Source organism: Rutidosis leptorrhynchoides, chromosome 5 (assembly GCF_046630445.1).
Source record: "Rutidosis leptorrhynchoides isolate AG116_Rl617_1_P2 chromosome 5, CSIRO_AGI_Rlap_v1, whole genome shotgun sequence".
In the NCBI taxonomy this organism is placed as follows: Eukaryota; Viridiplantae; Streptophyta; class Magnoliopsida; order Asterales; family Asteraceae; genus Rutidosis; species Rutidosis leptorrhynchoides.
In genome coordinates this window covers 299,980,536-299,987,529 of record NC_092337.1, presented here as the reverse complement: position 1 = coordinate 299,987,529, position 6,994 = coordinate 299,980,536, and the positions used below count along the sequence as shown (strand labels likewise).

The window sequence follows — 6,994 nt, the reverse complement described above, 5'->3', positions numbered from 1 at the left end:
AGTAGTTTGTATTTTTATTAAAAGTAAATCTTAAAAGTTAAAATAAGAAAAAGTAAGTAGTTTGTATTTTTATTAAAAGTAAATCTTAAAAGTTAAAATAAGAAAAAGTAGTTTGTATTTTTATTAAAAGTAAATCTTAAAAGTTAAAATAAGAAAAAGTAGTTTGTATTTTTATTAAAAGTAAATCTTAAAAGTTAAAATAAGAAAAAGTAGTTTGTATTTTTATTAAAAGTAATTCTTAAAAGTTAAAATAAGAAAAAGTAGTTTGTATTTTTATTAAAAGTAAATCTTAAAAGTTAAAATAAGAAAAAGTAGTTTGTATTTTTATTAAAAGTAAATCTTAAAAGTTAAAATAAGAAAAAGTAGTTTGTATTTTTATTAAAAGTAAATCTTAAAAGTTAAAATAAGAAAAAATAGTTTGTATGTTTTTGTATTTATTTATTAAAAGTAGATATAGTTTTGATGATTTTTTTTTAATAAAATTCTAAAAAAAATCATTTAATACATTTCTAAGAACATTTAACATTTTATTTCTATATTTGTTTAATTATTAAATACGAATTTTATATAAAAATTATTATTATATTCAGTTTTTATAATTAAAATTAAAATTTATGATTATTACTTTATAGTTTTTATTAGTTTTATAAATGTTATAATATTATTTATTATTTAGTTAATTATATATTCTATTAACTAAATAACAAAAGTAATATAAATATTATATATATATATATATATATATATATATATATATATATATATATATATATATATATATATATATATATATATATATATATATTCATTGATGTAATTATGTTATATTATATAACATAACCTTATTTATAATATTTATAATTATATTATTTATTCTAAGCGTACGTTTATTCGGTCAACGTTAAATTTATTCGTATATAACAACTCTAAGTATTTTAGTAAAATCGGAAGTCGAAAAGTGGGGGTTGTTACACCTAGACCTTAGAACCTAAACCCTAAACTATAGACCCTAAACCTTAAGCCATAGACCCTAGGCCCCAAACCCTAAACTCCAAACCATAGACTCTCGGCCCTAAACCCTATACCCTAAACCGTAAACCATGAATCCAGATGATCATTCAGAACTAACGAGTCTAATAACAACTTTAAATCTTCAAAATTAGCAAGGTGACGACAATATTTTTAATGATTAATATAGTGTTTTACTCTGAATTGTTCAACACTTAATGCTAGAGCATGCAACATCGGATGTTCGTTCGTTCGGCAACGGTTCGTTGGTGATTCATTGATCGTCATTTGATCCGATGGTGGTTCAATGGTGGTTTGGTTGTGGTTCAATTGTTCGTTGGTGGTCCGGAGGTGGTTTGGTTGTACGGTGGTGATTCAGTTGTCCATTAGTGGCCGGATATTGGTTCAGTTGTACACTAGTGTATATGTGGTGGTTCGGTTATTCGGTGGTGGATCATTTGTCCACTGGTGGACATGTGGTGGTTCAATAGTCCCGTGGTGGTCCATTGGGGATCTGGTGGTATAGTGGTGGTTTGGTGGTATGTTGATGGTATGTTGCTCCGTCGGTGGTCTGGTGGAGGTCATTTAGTCTGTTGGTGGTCTGTTGCTTCACTGTTTGGTCTGGGGGTTCAGTGGTCCGATATTGGTTTGTTGGTCTAGTTGCGATCTATTGCTCTACTATCTAAACAATACCACAACCGAACCACCATCAGAGAACCAGACCACCACCGGACAACAACACGACCGCTGATATAGTTCACCATGCCACCAACAGAACCACCACCAGACAACTAAACCACTACCGATTCGCAACAGGACCAACAGACTGTTACCGAACTAACAGACTGTTACCCGCCTAACAACGAACCACCGGACCACCAACGGACTAACGAACCACCATTGAACCACCGGAAAACTGAACCACTACCTGAATACCACTGGGAAAATTGATGTTTTCATGATTTGGATGTTCGTGTTTATACTATGTTTCTTTGAAATTGTTGTTCCTAAAAAAAGTAACTATAACCAATTTTTAGTTTTAAAGATGACTCAGTCATCGGGAATACGGGCTAGATAATCGGGTATACGGGTTAAGTAATTAATCCGGTATACGGGCCGAGTATATGAATTCGGGTTTTTTTTTCTGGTATACGGTGTCGGATAATGGGGTTTGTGTCTAAAACCATCTCGAACCCGGACCTGCAAAAAAATAAAAGCCATCCCCATACCTGCCCAAAACCCATATACCGATCCAAACCCGGCCCAAAATACCTCCTTTTTCTACAAACTTTTTTAACATTCCCTCTTTTCATTTATTTTGGCGGAATAGTTCCCTCCACCATTTTCACCAAAATATTTGGATATACCAGATATTTTTATCTTCATGCCACTCCTTCCAAAACCACAGCTACTCCTTACTCTTTTTACTCTCTTTAGGGTTTGAATTCTTCATAGAAATTAATCTCTGTAGATCAACAGTTACGTGACCAACCACTAGCTAATTTCATTATAGGGTTTACGTTTTTAGTGGCTGGGTTCCAATTTCACCATAGAGTTTTGGATTCTGTGCGATATTTAAGGTTTCAGAAGAGTTGCTTCTCTCTGCGCGATTGTCATTTAACCTTAGGATTTTGGATTCCGTACCAACGACTCGGGATTTGAAAGCCTTGATTCCTCTGATTTTAATCCTTATTTGCTATGAGTATAAGTGGTATAGCAACGTTTTTACTTCGACTGTTTGTTGATAGCTTCAGATTTTGCGTCGCTACGATAACAGGTATAATTCTTCGTCTGTACTTTTTCAAATTTGTTTCCGATATTTCAAATGTAAAATGGATTTGTTGTTGTGTATTATGATTGTTTATGTATCTTCTGTACTTGATGAAGTTTTATCAGTTGCTATCAAATTTGTTTTTTCGAATTGTTATTGTTTATTTTTTGAAATTTCATGATTTTTCTGTCTAATATTTGTTTCTGTGTTGTTCAAATTTGGTATGGGGATGTTTTTTGCTGTATATGCTTTGTTTTTTTTTTTTTGGGTTTCGATGTGAGAAGGGATTCATAATGCCGCCTTAAAAAGATTTAATAAGTCTCTGGGTGTCACTATGCCATCTGTTTCTGATGTTTAAGTGGTGATGAACAACTTTTTTTTGGTGAGAAAAAGAAAAACTCAGCTAATAATTCTTCAGTTGGAGAGAGTGGCCATACCATTCGAAATGAGTGTGTTGGATCGTGAATAATTATGGGAAAAGATTGAATGTGTAATATGCTTTGTCATGCTGTATGATTTATGAGTTGCTACACAAACTGTTTCAGTCATTTCCTTTGCCAATTTATGATTTTTAATTTGGTCTTGCAGAGTATGTATGATATATTGCTCATTTGAAAGCCACGAAGTTTGTAGATAATCGCTTAAAATGATGCCACGAAGTTGGGTCTTGGTGGATGCACATAAAGGTTTACACATAAATAAATTTGTTGCGTCATACGAACATTTATTGATATTCATGATTATATGGATCATACAGTGGCCCGTATACCCGGAAAAATACTCAAATTCGCATACCCGACCTTTTTAAATTTCAATAATTACATATATTATAAAATATAAATTGACAAAAAATATTTTTTTTTGTTACAATCGTCATTTTTAGTTGTCAAAAACAATTTTTCTAACTATAAGAGTAACTATTAAGTACTCCGTAGTACATAATAACTAGATGGAGGTCCGGAGTAGCCCACTCCGTTGGACCAGGTAATCGGGATTAAAAAAAAAAAAAAACTAAAAGACGAAATAGGTGATGTCGTGATGACATCACCCGAATACTATTCATTGGTGTTGGCTAATATATTGGTATGAAAAACCGTGAAAAAACCACTAAAAGACGAAATAGGTGATGTCGTGATGACATCACCCGAGTACCGTTCATTGGTGTTGGCTCGAGTACTATTCATTGGTGTTGACTAATATACTTATTGTAAATTGTAAATTGTAAATGTAAATGTAAATGTAAATGTAAATGTATTGGTCATTGGTTGTATTGTTTTGTATGAAGTCCAGACCTGTGTAGTAGTGTGTAAGTGTGTAACTATAACTATAACTGCTAACAATTTTCTTTGTTATCATTTGTTGCAACTATAGCTGTAGCTATATCACCTTGTTTGTTTAAATACTCCGTATTAGTAACAGTCCTCACTTTATACAATAACAAATGGATCCAATAGTTCACATATATCTATATTTATTATAAATGGAGATTCGGATATCCGTAAAGAAACTCAATTACCCAATAGTTATTAAGTAAATGGGGACCCGAATACCCGTGGGGAAACCCGATAGTTAATAAATAAATGGGGACCCGCCGAGTTTGGGATCGGGTTTGGGACAAGGTTTTTTAATCGGGTTTGAGACTGGGATTACCTATACTCGGCCCAAACCTGGCCCGATGCCATCCCTGGTGTAAAACATACTCTGTACTAGGTTGCTGTTATTCATCAAAAGTTTGTAACTTAAATCCTTGCATATGTTGTTTGTTTATAGGGTACGATGAGGCAACCAACAATTGGGACGATTACTCGAGATATTTAAGTAAATATGTCTCATGTAATATTCAATTACTATAGTATGTATTACTTTCAATTTCTAATTCTTATGATAACGATAATCGGCTGTGATATCAGTACATGGAATTTATGGTCATGTGTACTCAGATGATGTGTTCTTGGAGATGGTTGTCAAAAAAAAAAAAAAAAAGAGAATTGCAAACAAAGCTTGTTCACTTGCTGGTCATTAGGGACTCGACAAGGCTGTAAGTAATAAGTCCACCTTGATTAAGTAAAACAGTTCGGTTTGTAACTTGTAGTTGTATCACCATACGTTATCTACAATCAACATGTTTAATTTCTAAAAAAGATTTTTTTTTTTTTTTTATTTCAAGAAGCTACACAGTACGTGATTTTGAGGAAATGTCGAAAAAGGTGTATGCTAATAGATATTCTTTATCAAGGGTGTCTTCCGTCCAAATACGTGGACATGATAATTTTGGGTTGAGATGACACGTGACAAGTATGGGACAGTTGAATATGGAGTGAATGTTGATGGCAATGCATTCTCATCTTCCTCTAATGATCGTCTGCAATCAACAAATGGAACTTGAAGGTTTCATATGAACTTATAAGTTTCTTTGTATTTGTCAACACACACAATTTTGTGATGTGTTTCGCCTTTTTTGGTTTCAGAAACTTTCGTGGCTGCCAAGATCATTAAGGACCTTAATAAGGGTTGCTACATACTGATTTCCGTGATATATATGCTTTGGACTCTAAATAGAAAATTATAGTGTTGTGGTACTTCACGCCAATGGGCGCACATCCTAGCGACCCCAAACAATCTTATGCCATTTGTTCAGCAAGGAGCTGTTGTTGGCAAGCTACTCGCACTCAAAATATTTGGAACTGACTACTCAAAACGGGTGGTAAACTTTTTTCGTCAATATTTTAATTTCCGATTCTTACTTAATATGAATGCAATACATGATGAACATCTTTAATTCTGTTAACTGTGTTTTCAGGTACGTGAATAAAGTCATGTTGCAGATTTAGCTAATGTGCATTTTAGAGAAACCAGTTATGAAGGCAGTTAATGGTGGATTCGAAATAACAACGGTGAGTATAAACATGATATTTAGCCTTTTTAAATCAGTTTGTATTGTAATTGTATATCAAACATTCTGCTTAACAGTTATTGTATTTCCATTTAACTAGACTTTCCTTTTCTATTGTTTATCCTACTTGGGGCCTCTTAGAAATGTGTTTGACATAACATGTTTTTTTTTTTGCAACCTCATAAGCTATAAACACATCATTGGTAATTTGACGCATTGTGTGTGAGTTATTTTTCAACTTTTAGTTAGCTTTAAAGATTATAGTTTTTTGGTTTTAAGGGTTGTTAACAGATTTTCAATTTGAAAATGGGTTGAAATTGACGCTAAACAAATCAATATGGGTCATCAACTGTTTATTCAAAGTATTATCAATAGAAGGTGCACTGGTCGAGCATTACCGGTCTACTTTTTTTTAACTTTGTCTTCTGACTCCCCGTCTACATAAACTATTTGTTGTTATTAATATTTAATGGTTTGACTTATATTACATACATATGTATCTTAGAGTTGTAATCAGAAGAAAACAAGTAAAAGGTTGAGAACCAAGGAACACACCTCAGCCTTTGGATCTTTTTTGATCAATGCACCAGATTAAACCACCAATTTGTACTGGAAGGGTATTTTTGTCATTTGCCAATTACACCCTTACGTACTTGACAAAACCACGAAGGCTATCGATCAAATCCCTCAAAACCCTAACAGGCTCCTGGCGATCGGCGATTAACGTTTCTCCGGCGACCGATCGGTCATCTTCAACCTCGTTAACACCGTTATAGCTCCGATTTATGATCATACGATTCTAACGGATTTAACGTTGATTCGTAAAAGCAGTCAATCACTAAAAAATTGCAGGATATACGAATTCTTCTCAAAATCAATTGATATTCACCTTCAATTTAAGCAAAATGGAACCAGAAATCGATATCAGTAACGAAGAACAAATCGAAATCCAGAATGCTGAAGGTATGTGATGCAGTATTATGTGTGGATTGTGTAAGCCCATATCCAACAAAATTAGGCCTAAGTTCAGCAACAAAGCAGGCTAAGTATTTAATTGCATTTGGGCCTAAGAGGATGCGAATGGGAATTGGGTAATGAAGCGGTCAAAGACCAGCCGTTGAATTGGAAGCATGCTAGAAGTTTTCAACTTTATTTTTATCTAAAAGTTAGTTTAGTTTTTGTGTTTATCTTTAAAGTTTAAAAGTCTTACCTTGTTTTAGTTTTGTTATCTTTTAGTCAATATATATACATACTCCTGGCACGTATTAGAGGTAGTTAGTTGATTGATATTTTGTATTTTTGAAAAAATATTACGTGAAGTA

The 6,994-nt window shown here is 33.1% G+C and overlaps 1 long non-coding RNA gene across 1 annotated transcript; it reads left to right on the top strand.

Moving 5' to 3' along the window:
* The first annotated feature begins 2,343 nt into the window (after window positions 1–2,343).
* On the top strand, window positions 2,344–5,478 carry LOC139847891 (uncharacterized). Its single transcript, XR_011759733.1, has 5 exons — window positions 2,344–2,785; window positions 3,368–3,465; window positions 4,550–4,612; window positions 5,016–5,167; window positions 5,248–5,478. It is a non-coding gene; the product is annotated as an uncharacterized lncRNA (long non-coding RNA).
* The last annotated feature ends 1,516 nt before the right edge of the window (window positions 5,479–6,994 follow it).